This window comes from Suncus etruscus, chromosome 3, assembly GCF_024139225.1.
Source record: "Suncus etruscus isolate mSunEtr1 chromosome 3, mSunEtr1.pri.cur, whole genome shotgun sequence".
NCBI classification, from domain to species: domain Eukaryota; kingdom Metazoa; phylum Chordata; class Mammalia; order Eulipotyphla; family Soricidae; genus Suncus; species Suncus etruscus.
In genome coordinates, this window is record NC_064850.1 from 14,503,430 (window position 1) to 14,525,332 (window position 21,903).

The 21,903-nt window shown below is 49.5% G+C and overlaps 1 non-coding gene across 1 annotated transcript; it reads left to right on the plus strand.

Annotated features, from left to right (window-relative positions):
- The first annotated feature begins 20,200 nt into the window (after positions 1-20,200).
- On the plus strand, positions 20,201-20,387 carry LOC126005425 (U2 spliceosomal RNA). The gene has a single exon (XR_007494520.1). It is a non-coding gene; the product is annotated as a U2 spliceosomal RNA (small nuclear RNA).
- The last annotated feature ends 1,516 nt before the right edge of the window (positions 20,388-21,903 follow it).

Here is a 21,903-nt window from a genome sequence, read left to right on the forward strand (position 1 = left end):
AAAAAAAAATAGAAGAATTCATCTCGTTAAAAGGGTGGGAGCAAAAAATCCAGAAAGGTCTTCAAACACCCCTGAAACTTTCTAAACTATAGGAGGAAGACTTCAAAGCAACAATGCTAATGGTATTCAATGAAACGAAATCAGCATAAGAGGTTATAAACAACTTGTGGAAATTTTGAAAGTGTAGAAAATCTTCTCCAAACATAAAACATTGACTAGCTGAACTAAAACAAACAGTAACAACAACAACAAAACACAGCTTTCGTGATCCTCCGCAAATGACACCCTCATGCACGAGAGAAGGTATTTGCATATCATCCAACTGGCAAAAAGTTAATATCCCAAATATATAATATGCTTAGAAAATTCAACAACAAATATACAATCATCCAACTGGCAAAAAGTTAATATCCCAAATATATAATATGCTTAGAAAATTCAACAACAAATATACAATCTCATTAAAAAAAGGATGGGGGGGAAAGCTCCTCATTTGGGAAATACAGCCTTCCTCAAAGATGTTATACAGATGGTGAAGGAGTATTATGAAAAATTGATCATCACCACTAATTATCGAGGACACACATCTCAAAACCACAAAGAGACGGGGTTGGAGAGATAACATGGGGTAAGGCGTTTGCCTTTCATGCAGAAAGACGGTGGTTCAAATCCCAGCATCCCATATGGTCCCCCAAGCCTGCCAGGGGTGATTTCTGAGCATAGAGCCAGGAGTAACCCCTGAGCGCTGCCGGGTGTGACCCAAAACACAAAAACAAAAACAAAAAACCCACAAAGAGACATCATCTCACACCAATGAGAATGGCTTGTATCAAAAATAAGGGGAGGGGCCAGAGCAGTGGCACTAGAGGTAAGGCATCTGCCTTGCAAGCGCTAACCTAGGACAGAATTCAGTTCCATCCCCCAGCGTCCCATATGGTTCCCCCCCCCCCCAAGCCAGGAGCAATTTCTGAGCACATAGCCAGGAGTAACCCCTGAGTGTCAATAGGTGTGGCCCAAAAACAAAAGCAAAAAACAAAATTAAGGGGAACAATCACTGCTGCCAGGAATCTGTAGAGAAAGGAATTCTTGCTCTCTAAAAGTTGGAATGGCCTCTGGTTTGATATCTATGGCTAAAGGTATGAATATTTCTCAAAAAAATTAAAAACATAACTCTCACATGACCCATTGATTATACTTTTTGGCATCTCTCTCCAAAACACATAAACATTAATTCATAATAAAATGTGCACTGACATTCATTGCAGCACTATTTATAACAGTCAAGGTTTCAAACTATTGAAATGCTCTATGACAGATGAGTGGATAAAAAACATTGGGATCTATTTGCACAGTGGAATAGTCAGCAATAATAGGGGCCGGGCGGTGGCGCTGGAGGTAAGGTGCCTGCCTTACCTGCGCTAGCCTAGGAGACGGACCGTGGTTCGATCCCCCGGCGTCCCATATGGTCCCCCAAGCCAGGAGCGACTTCTGAGCGCATAGCCAGGAGTAACCCCTGAGCGTTACCGGGTGTGGCCCAAAAACAAAAAAAAAAAAACAAAAACAAAACAAAAAAAAAAAAAAAGCAATAATAATAAGTTGCTGCTTTTTTGCTACAACTTGGACAGACTGGGAATGTGTTGTTAGGTGAAGTAAGTCAAAGGAAAAAGGAAAAGTACTACATAATCTTACACATATGTGATATATAAAGAAATAAAGCAAAGAAATATACAATAGCTAGTGAAAATAAACCCTTGAATTATGACATCAGCAAGTAGGTAACTGAGCTGGGTAGAGATATTGGGAAACAGAGAAAGAAATAGTGAACTAGAAGTGAGATAAGAACAGCAGTGCAGTTGGTCTTTGGTATTTGGGTGGTAGTGTAAGTACTGCACTAAAATCATTAACACTGTTAACTTTTGGGGGGGTCACACCCAGGACAGCTCAGGGGTTACTCCTGGATCTGCACTCAGAAATCATTTCTGGCAGGCTCAGGGGACCATATGGGATGTTGGAGATCAAACCTGGGTTCTCCCTGGGTCGGCCGCATGCAAGGCAAATGCCCTACTGATGTGCTATCTCTCCGGCCCCACCACTGTTAACTATTAATAATATTGTATACTACTGTGACAATCTTGTACATAAGAATGATTTTGTGTACAAAATCATTAACACTTTGTAATAATCTGTAACCTCAATGACAAAATATTTTGAAAAGAGAAATTGGTAGCTGCTCTAGATACCAACCCTTACATGGGAAAGCAGGCTTGTGAGCATTGTCTATCATCCCTCTATAACCCTGACTTGACTATAATGGGCACAAGTTTGTTCATTCATTTGGGATGGGGGGTGGCACACATGGCAGTGCTCAGGGGTTACTCCTGGCTCTTTGCTCAGAAATCACTCCTGCAGGCTTGGGGAACCATATGGTATGCCGGGATTTGAATCACCGTCCTTCTGCATGGAAGGCAAACAAACGCCTTACCTCATGCTATCTCTCCAGCCCCTTGTTCATTCATTTTGTCTTGCTTTGAATCTCTAGTGATTACTAATATCTCAAAGGAGGGGGGATGTACTTGCCCACACTTCCCATCTACGTCTCATTTCATTGAACTGAAGAGAAAGCCTTGAGATAAAAATGCTTTACTTGATTCCCAGATTCATCATTGATTCACTCTGAGAACATTTCAGAGCCTAGAATCTATCTTTTAAATATAAATGATTGCCTGGAGTTGAGTCAATAGGTTTTGTGAAGCCCAAATGAAGACTCAACTGACTCTGCACTCTTAATCACAACTTAATTTCCAGATCCCGGAAGAATATGTGGCACAGACAATTATGTGCAAACCTACCTGCTTTGTCTCATTTCCGCCCCCTATACTCATACTGATGACCAGCACAATTCAGAAATCCTAGAATTCCACTTTATTTCTCCCTCTCCCCTCACTGCCACAGCATAGTGGTCAATTCCATTTTCTAAACTTCTTTCTTTCTTTCTTTCTTTCTTTCTTTCTTTCTTTCTTTCTTTCTTTCTTCTTCTTTCTTTTCTTTTCTTTCTTTCTTTCTTTCTTTCTTCTTTTCTTTCTCCTTCTTTCTTTCTTCTTTCTTTCTTTCTTCCTTCCTTCCTTTTTTCTTTCTTTCTTTCCTTCCTTCCTTTTTTTCTTTCTTTCCTTCCTTCCTTCTTTCTTCTTTCTTTCTTTTTTTTTGGGGGGGAGGGTTTGGGCCACACCCAGCGTTGCTCAGGGGTTACTCTTGGCTGTCTGCTCAGAAATAGCTCCTGGCAGGCACGGGGGACCATATGGGACACCGGGATTCGAACCAACCACCTTTGGTCCTGGATTGGCTGCTTGCAAGGCAAACGCCGCTGTGCTGTCTCTCCGGGCCCTCTTCTTTCTTTTTATCTTTCTTTATTTCTCTTCTGTCCTCGCCTCATCTTAGCATCCTCACTATTTCTTATTTGTTGTACAGTAGTATCATGTTTTTTTTGGGAGGAGATGGTATCAGGGATCAAACCTACCCTACCCACTCTACTATCTCTCTGACTACCTCCCCTCCCCCAATCGTGTTTTTCCCAGAACAAATCATGTAGAAACACTGTTCAAAGGAGGATGAGAGGAAACCGATGACCATGTTAATCTTGGAGGAGTGTTACCCACGGTAGCTTTGTTGTACAGAGCATCAGGGTCACATTTAAGCAGTCAAGATCAAGCACCAAATCAGAAATAAAAGATAAAAATTAGTTGCAAAATGAGTCAAGATCCAAATTTAGCAAGATGTAAGGGACAAATTGAGAGAAACAATTCAAGGAAGCACTAGTGAATAATAATGAAAGAATGGAGCAGATGAGGCTTTTAAATGCTTTATGAATGTGTAACATTTTACAAATTTTCAGCTCTATTTCTCTTCCTACCAGCCTCATATTTTTGCCACAATCATCTTAGTAAAATGAAAACCTGAGTTACTCAAAGCTGTGTTTGATGCCCTTCATTCACAAAGTGAATTATAACTCTGCAATCATGGTACCCATCTGTCTCTTCAGTCTTATTTCCTAGCTCTCTTCCCATGCTATTTGCCAAATTACATCTGTTCTTCAAAATTCACTGTCTTGTTTCACACCTCTTGCCTTTACACATGTGGCTGTCTGTGCTGTTAATATTCTACCCTTTTCAGAAAACTAGGTCAATCTAATTCATGCTTCTAGAGCCAGCTTCAAGACAACTTTTTTTTTTACAACTCTTTCTCAGATTTTCACATCTCAAGAATTCTACCCATACCAAAGCATATGAACATTTATACTCTTAAATCTCCATAAAAATACATGTGAAACAATTGTGATATATAAATGCAAATGGAAAAGCACATGGTCAAAACCATAAAGCTCAATGAAGGGTCACAAACCAGACTCATGTAACAATCTCCTGGAGGTGAGGTAGATATTTTTCCATACAGGGCAAGATGTAAATATGTTAGGCTCTATAGACACGTGAACTCTGTCACAATTATTTTGTAGTAAAAGTAGTATGTTTCAAAACACTATTGGCATAAATAGGAACAAACCAGATATGCCTATGAACTTATGTTCACATTTATATATTCATATATATGTATGCCCATTGATATATAACTTATAACTAAAAACTCTTGGGGCTAGAGAGATAGTACAGTGGGTAGAGCATTTGCCTGGCATGTGACTAACCTGGGTTTGAATTCCAGCATCTCATTTGTCTTCTTTACGTGGCTAACTTGGATTCAATCCCAAATGGTTCCCCAAGCAATGCCAGCAGTAATTCTCACTTTCAGGGCCAGGAGTATCAGGGCCTGAGCATCTTTGGGTATGGCTTACAACCCCCCCAAAAAAAATTATGGTACACTGAGCACCACCAGAAGTAATTCCTGAGTGTAGGGATATGAGTAACCCTTAAGCATCTTTGAATATGACCTTAAAACCATTCTGTTGCTTAATTTGTTTTTCAACATCAGGTGGCTTCAGATACACATAGGTGTCTAGATTGGTGTGTTTCTATTGGGATGACAGTATTAAACAAAGATGGAGTTGTCACAGCCAGGAATGTGGACATATGATCCAGAAATTCTAAACACCATTGTTGATTCTGCAGCTTTGGTGGGGCATGTTTTGGCTGTCAGGTCTCCTGGAAATATGAAAAGGCAGGGGCAGGACTCAAAATAAATAAAAAGTCCTGGCCCAAATACCAGCATACATGGATTTTGAAGGGGTTGGAATGATATTACAGTGATAGGGCATTTACCTTGCATGCAGCCATCCTGGGACGAACCCGTGTTCAATTTCCAACATCCCATATGGTCCCCCGAGCCTGCCAGGAGTGACCCCTGAGCACTACTGGGTGTGACCCAAAAAGAAAAAAAGATTGGTGTCTCTGCAGAAAGCTGTAGGGGAGTCATGAAGCAGATCCATTGGTAAAGTGGCAATTATGGATGATGGGTGCAGTAGGCGTGGCTTCTGTAGGGCAGGAATTTAGCTTGCTTCCTCCTCCCTAGATCACAAGCATTCAGCTATATGATCCAAGTACCCATAATTTTTCATGGCTTGGTTGACATCTTTTTAGAAATGAGTGAGTCTAGGAACTGGCCAGGTGCAGACATAGCAACTGTGTTTGTGCCCTGTTGCTCTTTTTTGTTGTTTTTGTTGTTTTGTTTTAGGGTCACACCCAGCGGTTCTCAGGGGCTACTCCTGGCTCTGCACTCAGAAGTTACTCCTAGCAGGATCGGGGGACCATATACGATGCCAGTATTCGAACCCTCGTAGGTCCTGGATCAGCTGCGCGCAAGGCAAACGCCCTACAGCCGTGCTATTTCTCCAGCCCCAGCCCTGTTGCTTTTAAAAGAAATTTGGGCCATTCTTCTAGATATGTAGTGATATCCCATTGCAGTTTGCATTTGCAGTTTCTTCTCTAATGAATAAAGTTGAACCCTTTCACCTTGCATTTTATCAGTCATTTGAATATTCTATCTGGTGAGGGCTTTGTCCTTTTATTGACTGATTTATAGGAAATTCATTTTCTAGAGTACATACAAGCCCTTTATTGACTATAGTATGACAACTATTTCCTAGTTTTATGCTTGTGCTATCTCTCTCTTTCTCTCTCTCTCTTTCTCTCTTTCTCTCTCTCTCTCTCTCTCTCTCATTATTGAGCCACACTCAGCTATGCTCAGGATTTATTTCTGGCTCTAAACTCAAGAATTACTCCTAGTAGGCTCAGGGGACCATATGGGATGCCAGGGATTGACCCTGGGTTGGGCAAGCATCCAACTATCATTCCAGCCTTTTTTCTTTTCTCTAATGTTAACCTTTTGTTGAACTTAAGTTCTTAACCCTCCCCTGACAGAACAGAAACAAAAATGTCCAATTGTATTTAACTTAGTTACCTGGCACCCCTTCCTCCCTGCATATGGATCCCTCTGTAATATTCCCACCTATTAAAGTAGCCCCTGAGTGGTCTGTCTCCAGAGGAGAAATTACTGTTCTCCAGTCTTCAAGGTGTTACAGAAATTTCTATTCCAGTTCTACAGACAATAACTAAATATGATGAGGCTAAAGTGACAGCACAGTGGTAGGGCCTTTGCCTTGCATGTGGCCAACTCGGGACAGAACCCGGGTTCGATTCCTGGTATCCCATATGGTCCCCCGAGCCTGACAGGAGCAATTTCTGAGTGCAGAGTCAGAAATACCCCTGAGCACCATCAGGTGTGGCCCAAAAACCAAAAACAAAGACAAAAACAAAAAGTTAAATATGAGGTGAGGCTTGTGGTGGAGTGTGGAGAAAGAAACTTCACTGTGATGTTCAAGTCTGTCATTTCTGAAAGTGACCTAAAAGATATAAATGATGAGGTAGATGCTTCTGCTTTATTATATGGCTGATTTAGATTTTCTGCTCAAAGAATCACAAACTTTTTGTAAAGTAAATCTGACGTGTCTTCACTGTCCCCTATTCACTCCACACTCCATCCTGGAGGAGACACCTTTCTTTGAAAATTCCAGTTACTTACCCAACTTCAAAACGCAGCTCCAGGAGAAAATGGTTCATGAAACCTTCTCTGAGAACCTTTCCACAGACTCAGGTACACTTATACTTACCAAAAAACGCCATAAAGCCACCCACGACTGCCCCGAGTCAATAAGCAAGGTGGTGAGGGGGAAGAGTTTTTTGGTTTGTTTTTTTTTTTTTTTTTTGGTTTTTGGGCCACACCCGTTTGACGCTCAGGGGTTACTCCTGGCTATGCGCTCAGAAATCACCCCTGGCTTGGGGGGACCATATGAGACGCCGGGGGATAGAACCGCGGTCCGTCCTATGCTAGCGCTGGCAAGGCAGACACCTTACCTCTCGCACCACCTTCCCAACTCCAGGAGGAAGAGTTTTTGAGCAACAGCCTACAGTTGGAAGATGGCAGATCTGGTCCTTAAAGGAACTAATTTGCCTGCATAGTGGTAAGAAATGGTTTTCTCATGGAAAAGAAAATGGGGAAGCATGTTTTTTAGAAAGGATAGGCTGCAAATGAGTGGGTATCAGAATGAACAGTGGGTTGGCTGGTCCTTGAGGCACCCTCCTCTTTACAAAGTAAAGTTAGGCCCTGGGGTAAAAACAAAATAAAGACAATTGTCCTTATCTTTAGACTTTGGGAGAAAGGGGATAGCAAAGACACTTATTCTACTCTAGACAAGTTTTCTGGTTTCCAATATTGGTCTCTGGGTCAGTGTGATAGATTGAAAGTACTTACCATAGTCTATTATATTTAATGTACATAGTCACTGTCTTTAGTACATTATCAATACAAAAAAGAAATTCTTATTCTTTGGTTCCCCCAGAACCTGGAAAAGTCTGTATTTAATCAATGGCAATTAACAATAATACAAACCATAGTGTCAAAAAGTGGGGTGAGGAAGAGAGAAAGAAAGAGAGACGGAGAGAAGTGAAATGTCTGCTCAGAGACAGGTAGCCTAGAGGGTGAGAAATCTTGGGTTACAGACCCCTATGGCCCATGGACAGCCATAAAAGGGGTATGTCCCTTTAAGAACTGAGAAATAAGGAAGGAACCCCTGGTCACTCTTGTTTACAGAAAGTTGCTTGGGGGGGAAGGGAAAGCTATATAAACCTTTTCCCCCTGGAGAGGGGGTGGTTTGTGTGTTGCTAGTCCTCCCAGATGATGGCTGCATTTCCTGGACTGGACTGCTTAGCTAGAAGGTTGCTGCCAGACCACTGGAAAACCGGTTGGCTGGACTTGCTGTTTCTGCTGCCCTGTTGCTCTTATCTTTTCCTCTCCTCTGGTCCTCTCTGAATGACTTAGCCTTGGACCCAACACCAGTTCTCTGTCTATCTGTCTCTCTCTCTCTCTGCGTGTCTCTCTCTCTCTCTCTCTCTCTCTCTCTCTCTCTCTCTCTCTCTCTCTCTCTCTCTCTCTCTCAGCTGTTTCTGCTGCCCTGTTGCTCTTATCTTTTCCTCTCCTCTGGTCCTCTCTGACTGACTTAGCCTTGGACCCAACACCAGTTCTCTGTCTATCTGTCTCTCTCTCTCTCTCTCTCTGCGTCTCTCTCTGCGTCTCTCTCTCTCCTCTCTCTCTCCTCTCTCTCTCTCTCTCTCTCTCTCTCTCTCTCTCTCTCTCTCTCTCTCTCTCGACTCTCTCTCTCTCTCTCTCTCTCTCTCTCTCTCTCTCTCTCTCTCTCTCTCTCTCTCTCTCAGTCTCTCTCTCTCTCTCTCTCTCTCTCTCTCTCTCTCTCTCTCTCTCTCTCTCTCTCTCTCTCTCTCTCTCTCTCTCTCTCTCTCGCTTGCTCACTCGCTCGATACCTCCCTCCTTTCCTTTCTCCCCGACTAGGGAATCCCTGTAAAGCCCCTGGCTTCCCTACAGTGCCTGTTTCCCTATTAAACCCAGTCTCCAGAAAAACTCATGCTTGCTTGGCCTCTAGCAGAGCAGCAGCCTTTGGCAGGAAGGATATTGGGGACACTGATGACGGGGAACTTGGGCTGATGAAGGGTATGTACATTATTTGACTAAAACTCAACCATGAACAATTCTGAAACCACTGTGCTTAAATTAAAAAGAAAAGAAAATGTACAGTAGCACATATGCGAAAACTATTATCTCCAATGAAGTCATTATCAATGTCAGGTTTAGTTAAAAAAATAAGTCATGATGGAGATGACTTTAATAAAAAAAATTTCTGTCAGTGCCTTGATTAAACAGGTACTGTGAAGGAGTTTGGAGAGAAAAGCATGAAGGCAGAAAGAAAACCAAAAAAAAGCAGAGCCCAGCTGAGAAACAGGTGATTGGTAGTTCCCTCAGACAGCAGTTGTGAAAGATTTTCTCAACTAAAATTCTTTAGGTATTCTTTTTTTGGAGTCCAGGTGGTTCTGAGGAGCTGCAGCAATCAGCAGTCACTCCTAGCAGGTCAGAAAAGAACCAAAAGGTTTAGCAGAAGCTAACCTGGGCATTAACAGTTTTTTTTTTTTGTTTTTTTTTTTTTGTTACTTTGGAGGTCACATTCAGCGGCACTCAGGGGTTACTCCTGCTTCTGTACTCAGAAATCACTCCTGGCAGGCTCAGGATGATATGGGATGCCAAGGATCAAACCCAGGTCCGTTATGGGTTGTCTGTGTGCAAGGCAAATGCCCTACTGCTGTGCTATCACTCTGGCCCAGTAATTCTGTTTTTATTTTGTTGAGAGTCAGGGATCAAACCAAGGAATTCACACATATATGGCAATTGCTCTTCTGCTGAGCTGCAGACACAACCAGGGTCTCACAGTATATAAAAGGAAAATGCAGAAGTAAGTCAGAATTCATTATTCTGGGATCCCTGCAGACTGTGTCCCTAACAAAAGCTGGGCCTTCACTTAAGAGGTAGAGCACCAATGTTTCCTGTTGTGTGGACTTAACACGCCCTCTGGTGGAACCATGCAGTGACTTCAAGATTTGCCCACATCAGGATGATTCTGCTTGGCATCATTAGAAACCAAAGTTATTATATGAAGTACGCCCCCACGCGGTTCTGCAGTTTTGGGATGCATAGGGCAGGATTTCTCCCCCCCCCTCCCCCCAGGGCCCGATTAACCAGGCGTGGCCCTGAAGACCCACCAGGTTTGGGGGGATCTTGGCCCCCTGGACTAGGAGTTCAGCCCAGGGGACCTGTGGCTAGCTGTCCTGCCCAGAGCCCCCAACATACCAGTCAAAGACCCAGAAATCCTGGCATGTGGAGTGGTCTGAGCCCAGCCGTGCCTCTGCAGTTTTGGGATGCATAGGGCAGGATTTCTCAACCCCTCCCCCCAGGGCCCGATTAACCAGGCGTGGCCCTGAAGACCCACCAGGTTTGGGGGGATCTTCGCCCCCTGGACTAGGAGTTCAGCCCAGGGGACCTGTGGCTAGCTGTCCTGCCCAGAGCCCCCAACATACCAGTCAAAGACCCAGAAATCCTGGCATGTGGAGTGGTCTGAGCCCAGCCGTGCCTCTGCAGTTTTGGGATGCATAGGGCAGGATTTCTCCCCCCCCTCCCCCCAGGGCCCGATTAACCAGGCGTGGCCCTGAAGACCCACCAGGTTTGGGGGGATCTTGGCCCCCTGGACTAGGAGTTCAGCCCAGGGGACCTGTGGCTAGCTGTCCTGCCCAGAGCCCCCAACATACCAGTCAAAGACCCAGAAATCCTGGCATGTGGAGTGGTCTGAGCCCAGCCGTGCCTCTGCAGTTTTGGGACGCATAGGGCAGGATTTCTCCCCCCCCCCCCCCCCCGGGCCCGATTAACCAGGCGTGGCCCTGAAGACCCACCAGGTTTGGGGGGATCTTGGCCCCCTGGACTAGGAGTTCAGCCCAGGGGACCTGTGGCTAGCTGTCCTGCCCAGAGCCCCCAACATACCAGTCAAAGACCCAGAAATCCTGGCATGTGGAGTGGTCTGAGCCCAGCCGTGCCTCTGCAGTTTTGGGATGCATAGGGCAGGATTTCTCAACCCCTCCCCCCAGGGCCCGATTAACCAGGCGTGGCCCTGAAGACCCACCAGGTTTGGGGGGATCTTGGCCCCCTGGACTAGGAGTTCAGCCCAAGGGACCTGTGGCTAGCTGTCCTGCCCAGAGCCCCCAACATACCAGTCAAAGACCCAGAAATCCTGGCATGTGGAGTGGTCTGAGCCCAGCCGTGCCTCTGCAGTTTTGGGATGCATAGGGCAGGATTTCTCCCCCCCGCCCCCCAGGGCCCGATTAACCAGGCGTGGCCCTGAAGACCCACCAGGTTTGGGGGGATCTTGGCCCCCTGGACTAGGAGTTCAGCCCAGGGGACCTGTGGCTAGCTGTCCTGCCCAGAGCCCCCAACATACCAGTCAAAGACCCAGAAATCCTGGCATGTGGAGTGGTCTGAGCCCAGCCGTGCCTCTGCAGTTTTGGGATGCATAGGGCAGGATTTCTCCCCCCCCTCCCCCCAGGGCCCGATTAACCAGGCGTGGCCCTGAAGACCCACCAGGTTTGGGGGGATCTTGGCCCCCTGGACTAGGAGTTCAGCCCAGGGGACCTGTGGCTAGCTGTCCTGCCCAGAGCCCCCAACATACCAGTCAAAGACCCAGAAATCCTGGCATGTAAAGTGGTCTGAGCCCAGCCGTGCCTCTGCAGTTTTGGGATGCATAGGGCAGGATTTCTCCCCACCCCAGGGCCCAATTAACCAGGCGTGGCCCTGAAGACCCACCAGGTTTGGGGGGATCTTGGCCCCCTGGACTAGGAGTTCAGCCCAGGGGACCTGTGGCTAGCTGTCCTGCCCAGAGCCCCCAACATACCAGTCAAAGACCCAGAAATCCTGGCATGTGGAGTGGTCTGAGCCCAGCCGTGCCTCTGCAGTTTTGGGATGCATAGGGCAGGGATTTCTCCCCCCCCTCCCCCCAGGGCCCGATTAACCAGGCGTGGCCCTGAAGACCCACCAGGTTTGGGGGGATCTTGGCCCCCTGGACTAGGAGTTCAGCCCAGGGGACCTGTGGCTAGCTGTCCTGCCCAGAGCCCCCAACATACCAGTCAAAGACCCAGAAATCCTGGCATGTGGAGTGGTCTGAGCCCAGCCGTGCCTCTGCAGTTTTGGGATGCATAGGGCAGGATTTCTCCCCCCCCCTCCCCCTAGGGCCCGATTAACCAGGCGTGGCCCTGAAGACCCACCAGGTTTGGGGGGATCTTGGCCCCCTGGACTAGGAGTTCAGCCCAAGGGACCTGTGGCTAGCTGTCCTGCCCAGAGCCCCCAACATACCAGTCAAAGACCCAGAAATCCTGGCATGTGGAGTGGTCTGAGCCCAGCCGTGCCTCTGCAGTTTTGGGATGCATAGGGCAGGATTTCTCCCCCCCCCTCCCCCCAGGGCCCAATTAACCAGGCGTGGCCCTGAAGACCCACCAGGTTTGGGGGGATCTTGGCCCCCTGGACTAGGAGTTCAGCCCAGGGGACCTGTGGCTAGCTGTCCTGCCCAGAGCCCCCAACATACCAGTCAAAGACCCAGAAATCCTGGCATGTGGAGTGGTCTGAGCCCAGCCGTGCCTCTGCAGTTTTGGGATGCATAGGGCAGGATTTCTCCCCCCCTCCCCCCAGGGCCCGATTAACCAGGCGTGGCCCTGAAGACCCACCAGGTTTGGGGGGATCTTGGCCCCCTGGACTAGGAGTTCAGCCCAGGGGACCTGTGGCTAGCTGTCCTGCCCAGAGCCCCCAACATACCAGTCAAAGACCCAGAAATCCTGGCATGTGGAGTGGTCTGAGCCCAGCCGTGCCTCTGCAGTTTTGGGATGCATAGGGCAGGATTTCTCCCCCCCCTCCCCCCAGGGCCCGATTAACCAGGCGTGGCCCTGAAGACCCACCAGGTTTGGGGGGGATCTTGGCCCCCTGGACTAGGAGTTCAGCCCAGGGGACCTGTGGCTAGCTGTCCTGCCCAGAGCCCCCAACATTCCAGTCAAAGACCCAGAAATCCTGGCATGTGGAGTGGTCTGAGCCCAGCCGTGCCTCTGCAGTTTTGGGATGCATAGGGCAGGATTTCTCCCCCCCCCTCCCACCAGGGCCCGATTAACCAGGCGTGGCCCTGAAGACCCACCAGGTTTGGGGGGATCTTGGCCCTCTGGACTAGGAGTTCAGCCCAGGGGACCTGTGGCTAGCTGTCCTGCCCAGAGCCCCCAACATACCAGTCAAAGACCCAGTAATCCTGGCATGTGGAGTGGTCTGAGCCCAGCCGTGCCTCTGCAGTTTTGGGATGCATAGGGCAGGATTTCTCCCCCCCTCCCCCCAGGGCCCGATTAACCAGGCGTGGCCCTGAAGACCCACCAGGTTTGGGGGGATCTTGGCCCCCTGGACTAGGAGTTCAGCCCAGGGGACCTGTGGCTAGCTGTCCTGCCCAGAGCCCCCAACATACCAGTCAAAGACCCAGAAATCCTGGCATGTGGAGTGGTCTGAGCCCAGCCGTGCCTCTGCAGTTTTGGGATGCATAGGGCAGGATTTCTCCCCCCCCTCCCCCCAGGGCCCGATTAACCAGGCGTGGCCCTGAAGACCCACCAGGTTTGGGGGGATCTTGGCCCCCTGGACTAGGAGTTCAGCCCAGGGGACCTGTGGCTAGCTGTCCTGCCCAGAGCCCCCAACATACCAGTCAAAGACCCAGAAATCCTGGCATGTGGAGAGGTCTGAGCCCAGCCGTGCCTCTGCAGTTTTGGGATGCATAGGGCAGGATTTCTCCCCCCCTCCCCCCAGGGCCCGATTAACCAGGCGTGGCCCTGAAGACCCACCAGGTTTGGGGGGATCTTGGCCCCCTGGACTAGGAGTTCAGCCCAGGGGACCTGTGGCTAGCTGTCCTGCCCAGAGCCCCCAACATACCAGTCAAAGACCCAGAAATCCTGGCATGTGGAGTGGTCTGAGCCCAGCCGTGCCTCTGCAGTTTTGGGATGCATAGGGCAGGATTTCTCAACCCCTCCCCCCAGGGCCCGATTAACCAGGCGTGGCCCTGAAGACCCACCAGGTTTGGGGGGATCTTGGCCCCCTGGACTAGGAGTTCAGCCCAGGGGACCTGTGGCTAGCTGTCCTGCCCAGAGCCCCCAACATACCAGTCAAAGACCCAGAAATCCTGGCATGTGGAGTGGTCTGAGCCCAGCCGTGCCTCTGCAGTTTTGGGATGCATAGGGCAGGATTTCTCCCCCCCTCCCCCCAGGGCCCGATTAACCAGGCGTGGCCTTGAAGACCCACCAGGTTTGGGGGGATCTTGGCCCCCTGGACTAGGAGTTCAGCCCAGGGGACCTGTGGCTAGCTGTCCTGCCCAGAGCCCCCAACATACCAGTCAAAGACCCAGAAATCCTGGCATGTGGAGTGGTCTGAGCCCAGCCGTGCCTCTGCAGTTTTGGGATGCATAGGGCAGGATTTCTCCCCCCCCTCCCCCCAGGGCCCGATTAACCAGGCGTGGCCCTGAAGACCCACCAGGTTTGGGGGGATCTTGGCCCCCTGGACTAGGAGTTCAGCCCAGGGGACCTGTGGCTAGCTGTCCTGCCCAGAGCCCCCAACATACCAGTCAAAGACCCAGAAATCCTGGCATGTGGAGTGGTCTGAGCCCAGCCGTGCCTCTGCAGTTTTGGGATGCATAGGGCAGGATTTCTCCCCCCCATCCCCCCAGGGCCCAATTAACCAGGCGTGGCCCTGAAGACCCACCAGGTTTGGGGGGATCTTGGCCCCCTGGACTAGGAGTTCAGCCCAGGGGACCTGTGGCTAGCTGTCCTGCCCAGAGCCCCCAACATACCAGTCAAAGACCCAGAAATCCTGGCATGTGGAGTGGTCTGAGCCCAGCCGTGCCTCTGCAGTTTTGGGATGCACAGGGCAGGATTTCTCCCCCCCCCTCCCCCCAGGGCCCGATTAACCAGGCGTGGCCCTGAAGACCCACCAGGTTTGGGGGGATCTTGGCCCCCTGGACTAGGAGTTCAGCCCAGGGGACCTGTGGCTAGCTGTCCTGCCCAGAGCCCCCAACATACCAGTCAAAGACCCAGAAATCCTGGCATGTGGAGTGGTCTGAGCCCAGCCGTGCCTCTGCAGTTTTGGGATGCATAGGGCAGGATTTCTCCCCCCCCCTCCCCCCAGGGCCCGATTAACCAGGCGTGGCCCTGAAGACCCACCAGGTTTGGGGGGGATCTTGGCCCCCTGGACTAGGAGTTCAGCCCAGGGGACCTGTGGCTAGCTGTCCTGCCCAGAGCCCCCAACATACCAGTCAAAGACCCAGAAATCCTGGCATGTGGAGTGGTCTGAGCCCAGCCGTGCCTCTGCAGTTTTGGGATGCATAGGGCAGGATTTCTCCCCCCCCTCCCCCCAGGGCCCGATTAACCAGGCGTGGCCCTGAAGACCCACCAGGTTTGGGGGGATCTTGGCCCCCTGGACTAGGAGTTCAGCCCAGGGGACCTGTTGGCTAGCTGTCCTGCCCAGAGCCCCCAACATACCAGTCAAAGACCCAGAAATCCTGGCATGTGGAGTGGTCTGAGCCCAGCCGTGCCTCTGCAGTTTTGGGATGCATAGGGCAGGATTTCTCCCCCCCCTCCCCCCTGGGCCCGATTAACCAGGCGTGGCCCTGAAGACCCACCAGGTTTGGGGGGATCTTGGCCCCCTGGACTAGGAGTTCAGCCCAGGGGACCTGTGGCTAGCTGTCCTGCCCAGAGCCCCCAACATACCAGTCAAAGACCCAGAAATCCTGGCATGTTGAGTGGTCTGAGCCCAGCCGTGCCTCTGCAGTTTTGGGATGCATAGGGCAGGATTTCTCCCCCCCCCTCCCCCCAGGGCCCGATTAACCAGGCGTGGCCCTGAAGACCCACCAGGTTTGGGGGGATCTTGGCCCCCTGGACTAGGAGTTCAGCCCCGGGGGACCTGTGGCTAGCTGTCCTGCCCAGAGCCCCCAACATACCAGTCAAAGACCCAGAAATCCTGGCATGTGGAGTGGTCTGAGCCCAGCCGTGCCTCTGCAGTTTTGGGATGCATAGGGCAGGATTTCTCCCCCCCCTCCCCCCAGGGCCCGATTAACCAGGCGTGGCCCTGAAGACCCACCAGGTTTGGGGGGATCTTGGCCCCCTGACTAGGAGTTCAGCCCAGGGGACCTGTGGCTAGCTGTCCTGCCCAGAGCCCCCAACATACCAGTCAAAGACCCAGAAATCCTGGCATGTGGAGTGGTCTGAGCCCAGCCGTGCCTCTGCAGTTTTGGGATGCATAGGGCAGGATTTCTCCCCCCCCAACCCCCAGGGCCCGATTAACCAGGCGTGGCCCTGAAGACCCACCAGGTTTGGGGGGATCTTGGCCCCCTGGACTAGGAGTTCAGCCCAGGGGACCTGTGGCTAGCTGTCCTGCCCAGAGCCCCCAACATTCCAGATCAAAGACCCAGAAATCCTGGCATGTGGAGTGGTCTGAGCCCAGCCGTGCCTCTGCACTTTGGGATGCATAGGGCAGGATTTCTCCCCCCCCTCCCCCCAGGGCCCCATTAACCAGGCGTGGCCCTGAAGACCCACCAGGTTTGGGGGGATCTTGGGCCCCCTGGACTAGGAGTTCAGCCCCTGGGACCTGTGGCTAGCTGTCCTGCCCAGAGCCCCCAACATACCAGTCAAAGACCCAGAAATCCTGGCATGTGGAGTGGTCTGAGCCCAGCCGTGCCTCTGCAGTTTTGGGATGCATAGGGCAGGGATTTCTCCCCCCCAACCCCCAGGGCCCGATTAACCAGGCGTGGCCCTGAAGACCCACCAGGTTTGGGGGGATCTTGGCCCCCTGGACTAGGAGTTCAGCCCAGGGGGACCTGTGGCTAGCTGTCCTGCCCAGAGTCCCCAACATACCAGTCAAAGACCCAGAAATCCTGGCATGTGGAGTGGTCTGAGCCCAGCCGTGCCTCTGCAGTTTTGGGATGCATAGGGCGGGATTTCTCCCCCCCCTCCCCCCAGGGGCCCGATTAACCAGGCGTGGCCCTGAAGACCCACCAGGTTTGGGGGGGATCTTGGCCCCCTGGACTAGGAGTTCAGCCCAGGGGACCTGTGGCTAGCTGTCCTGCCCAGAGCCCCCAACATACCAGTCAAAGACCCAGAAATCCTGGCATGTGGAGTGGTCTGAGCCCAGCCGTGCCTCTGCAGTTTTGGGATGCATAGGGCGGGATTTCTAATCCCCTCCCCCCAGGGCCCGATTAACCAGGCGTGGCCCTGAAGACCCACCAGGTTTGGGGGGATCTTGGCCCCCTGGACTAGGAGTTCAGCCCAGGGACCTGTGGCTAGCTGTCCTGCCCAGAGCCCCCAACATACCAGTCAAAGACCCAGAAATCCTGGCATGTGGAGTGGTCTGAGCCCAGCCGTGCCTCTGCAGTTTTGGGATGCATAGGGCAGGATTTCTCCCCCCCCTCCCCCCAGGGGGCCCCGATTAACCAGGCGTGGCCCTGAAGACCCACCAGGTTTGGGGGGATCTTGGCCCCCTGGACTAGGAGTTCAGCCCAGGGGACCTGTGGCTAGCTGTCCTGCCCAGAGCCCCCAACCTACCAGTCAAAGACCCAGAAATCCTGGCATGTGGAGTGGTCTGAGCCCAGCCGTGCCTCGCAGTTTTGGGATGCATAGGGCGGGATTTCTCCCCCCTCCCCCCCAGGGCCCGATTAACCAGAGCGTGGGCCCTGAAGACCCACCAGGTTTGGGGGGTTCTTGGCCCCCTGGGACTAGGAGTTCAGCCCAGGGGAACTGTGGCTAGCTGTCCTGCCCAGAGCCCCCAACATACCAGTCAAAGACCCAGAAATCCTGGCATGTGGAGTGGTCTGAGCCCAGCCATGCCTCTGCAGTTTTGGGATGCATAGGGCAGGATGTCTCCCCCCCCCTCCCCCCAGGGCCCGATTAACCAGGCGTGGCCCTGAAGACCCACCAGGTTTGGGGGGATCTTGGCCCCCTGGACTAGGAGTTCAGCCCAGGGGACCTGTGGCTAGCTGTCCTGCCCAGAGCCCCCAACATACCAGTCAAAGACCCAGAAATCCTGGCATGTGGAGTGGTCTGAGCCCAGCCGTGCCTCTGCAGTTATGGTACGTTTTACGTATCCAGAATCTTTGTTTTGTATCGTGCCCTTTCCCACATCCCTACAAAGCTCTTTTTTATTCCTTTACTCTCTATCCCCCCCAAACATCTCTAATCTACATTACTCTTTTAATCAGTAGTGTACAGGTGTTATCACAGACCAAAGCAGCCGTGCATTGTGTGTAACAACCCCAAACTGTTTCAAGATACATAAAATGGACACAGTATTTCTTTAGAATATTTTGTTTTTTTTCTCTGACAGCTATAATTCTTACTAAATGTTGTCTTATATAGTGATGATTCTAACCGCTTTTCTCCTTCTCTTTTTGAGCTGTTTAACAAGGAATCTTAGAGAAAGAGTCCCCCAGATTAATGCTTATGATTGAACCATAATTGTTCTTATCACCCCCTTATGGGCCAAGAACACCACGTGGCATTGCTCCTTTTTTGCATAGGCACATTAAAATGGGAAAATACTATACATATAAATAAGATCCTATCTAATAGAGATTGGTACAGACAAATCTTATAGTGCAAAGGGACCTTACACCCTGAACATTGACATAACGACCTGGCACAGACCTCAGAAGAAAGGCCATTTCCCTGAACCAGGGAAGCCATCCACAAAACATCCAGGCTGGTCTATAGCATCACCTGGAAGCAATCCTCTACCAAGGAAGACTCTACACTGCTCAGACATTGTCCTGCTCAAAAGAGACTTCCATTAACACTGAGAAGACTTAACAACAACAACGATTTGCTTACAGGACAGGGCTCCCTGCTTTGCCCTTTGATTGTAAGGTGAAACCAGAGGACGCTCCACATCCTGACTTCAATGTTGGATATACAGATTCCAGGATCTTAAATACAGAAGCTTGATACCAACAACAGAGACTGTTGTGAAAAATATAAGTGTGTTGGCACTACAGACAATGTCTTGGATTGGACGATCTAGCTTGCCTGGAGCCTAGAGTTGGGTCTTGTGCCAGGAACCTTCAGGGATCGGGTCTTTTTGTATTTAGGCCAAGGTATTTCTTTCCATGTCCCTCATATTTTGGTGGCCTATGCAAACAACAATTGCCACTCTAACACCATTTTTGCTGTGCTCCTTTGACTCTAATCCTTAAAAAGAACCCAGTTAAGATTTGAGGTCAACTTAAGCTAATATGCATGAATATGGAAATGTAAAAAAAATGCTATGCCTGTAATGTTTAAGGAGTTATGTAAGTTTTATGGCTTTCGATTGCCTTGTGTGCTGTTAAGAAATATTATAGTGTGTTACAATCTTAATGTTCTTTGGATGAAATTTCAAAGTTGGGATATCAGCAAGGGGACTTCTGAGAATTATGTTATGTATTGTCCTTCCACTGTAACTTTACCTTGTCCTCTTTCTTTGCATCCTTGTTCTCATAATTAAATATAAAAAAAATTAAAAAAAAAAAAAAAAGAAACCAAAGTTATGCCTCCCAACCCTTTTACCCTAAAGTCTAGCAGCTTTCAAAATCTAAAGGAAAGTTAAAAATCACATTCAGAAACCTCTCATGTTAGTTCCTTATAAACATTTTGTAATGTTTCAGTAGGTTAAAAATCACTTAAGTGTTAATCAAACCAGAGAAAAAAATGAATAAAACTGAACTTTATTTGGGGAGGGTCATACCCAGTGATGCTCAGGGATTACTTCTGTCTCTGCAATCAGGAATCATGCTTGGCTGTGTGCTAGAAATTGAGCTTCCAGGGCCAGAGAGATAGCATTGGAGGTAGGGGCATTTGCTTTGCATGAGGAGGGGTGATTCGAAATCCCATATGGTCCCCTGAGCCTGTCAGAAGCAATTTCTGAGAGTAGAGCCAGGGAGTAACCCCTAGAAGCGCTGCCGGGTATGACCCAACCCACCCCCCCCCCCAAATTTTGAGCTTCCACATGATCTACCAATACCACTTCTGAGGACATACTTTATGAACCCCAAAACAATACATAAATGCTCTCTTCACACCTGTGTTTTTTGCAGCACTATTTACAATAGCTAGAAATCAGGAAAAGGGCCTAGAAATAGGTGAGGGGGCTAAAGAAACGGTGGCACATCTACACAATAGAATACTATGAAGGCCATTAGGAAAAATGAATTCATGAAGTTTGCTTAATGGATGAATATGGAGATTATTTTGCTGAGTGAAATGAGTTAGAGGGGATAGATATAATTGCTTCTCCACCTTTTGGCTAAGATCAAGTGTAGTATCTGTTCTTATCAGTTTAATATCTGAGGGATACAGATAGACATAGAAAATCTCACTTAGGGGCCGGGAAGGTGGTGCTACAGGTTAGGTGTCTGCCTTGCAAGCAGATGGACTGCGGTTTCGATCTCCCCGGTGTCCCATATGGTCCCCCCAAGCCAGGGGTGATTTCTGAGTGCATAGCCAGGAGTAACCCCTGAGCGTCAAACGGGTGTGGCCCAAAAAACAAAAAAAAAAAAAAAAAGAAAATCTCACTAATTTATCAGATATAAGAAAAATAAAAGATAGTATGGTAATAATACCCAGACAATAGAGATCAGGGTAAGTGGTGGATTACTGGGTCCTACCTTATACGTCCTTCATTCTTCACCCCAAGATACGATCGGGTGTTGGATTACTGGGGTTCTACCTTACTCAGTATTCGTTCTCCACCCTAGGGTGTGTGGTCTGGTAAAGAGCCTGCTCTCAGGAAGGCTTGGCATTCATATCTCCAGTCTTCCTCCACTAGCCTACCAGCCTCTTAGGAAAGGAGAGGCTGTGTGTTGGAATCCCTGGCATGTTTGAATTCATGAGCCTGTTTTTTACCCCTTCACTATGTGGGTTATTTCCTGCGTCAGTGTTTGCTTTCAGACCCGTGTCTCTCCAAGTCCTGGTTTTGGAGCTTGAGGCTTCCTTCTCAGGTAAGAAGACCAGTTCATGGTAGGAAGCTTGCCACAAACATCTGTGAGTGCAATTAGATAAGGGTCCACTATAAACAATGATAGTTGTAACTGATCACTCTGGACAAGGAACTAGGTGCTAAAAGTGACATGCTTTGGCACCCCTTCATTAGCAGTAGTGCAAACCACATGTCAAAAAGGAGAGAGAGAGAAGGAGGGAGGGAAGGGAGAAAGGAGTCAAAATGTCTGTCCCAGAGACAGGTGGGGTAGTGGTGGAAGGGAAATAGAGAACAACTGTGGTGGGAAAAGTACACTGGTGAAGGTAAATATATATTCTTTTTTGTTTGTATTTGGTTTTTTGGGTCCACAACCCACCAGTGCTCAGGGTTACTACTCCTGCTCTGCACTAAGAAATCACTCTTGGCAGGCCAGTGAACCATATGGGAATGCTGGGATTATGAACCACCGTCTTTTCCTGAATCATCTGCATGCAAGGCAAACACCCTACCTCCATGATGTCTCTCCAGCCCCCACTTATACATTTCATTTAAAATACTTGCAAGGAGTGCAAGAAGTAGCACCTGGACCAAGGCATGCACTGAATTGTGCATACTGTCACAACAAAGCACTTGAGGAGAGTAGGGGGAAAAAAAAGCAGGACCCCTTGAGAAAGGTGCAAGGAAGATATAAGAAAAGCCCTGAATTCCTCCCCAAAGGCTAATTTTAGAGAGGAGCACAGGGGGTAACAATCAATGCTTTAGCCCAGAATGATGGCAGAAAGTAGGGGATAGGTGATGACTTTGGAAGAAGGTACAATAGGGAACCCAGGGTGCTAGGAAAGTCACTCCACATCAAGCAGGAATTCCTCCACAGGCAAAGGGGGGACAGGACTCCTCCACATCCTCTCCAACAGCCCCATAGATTTTATGCAGAGAAGGGCAGGTGATGTGAGCAGCAGGTGATTGTATGAAGCATCTTTACAATAGAGTTTGGATATGCCCACCATGGAC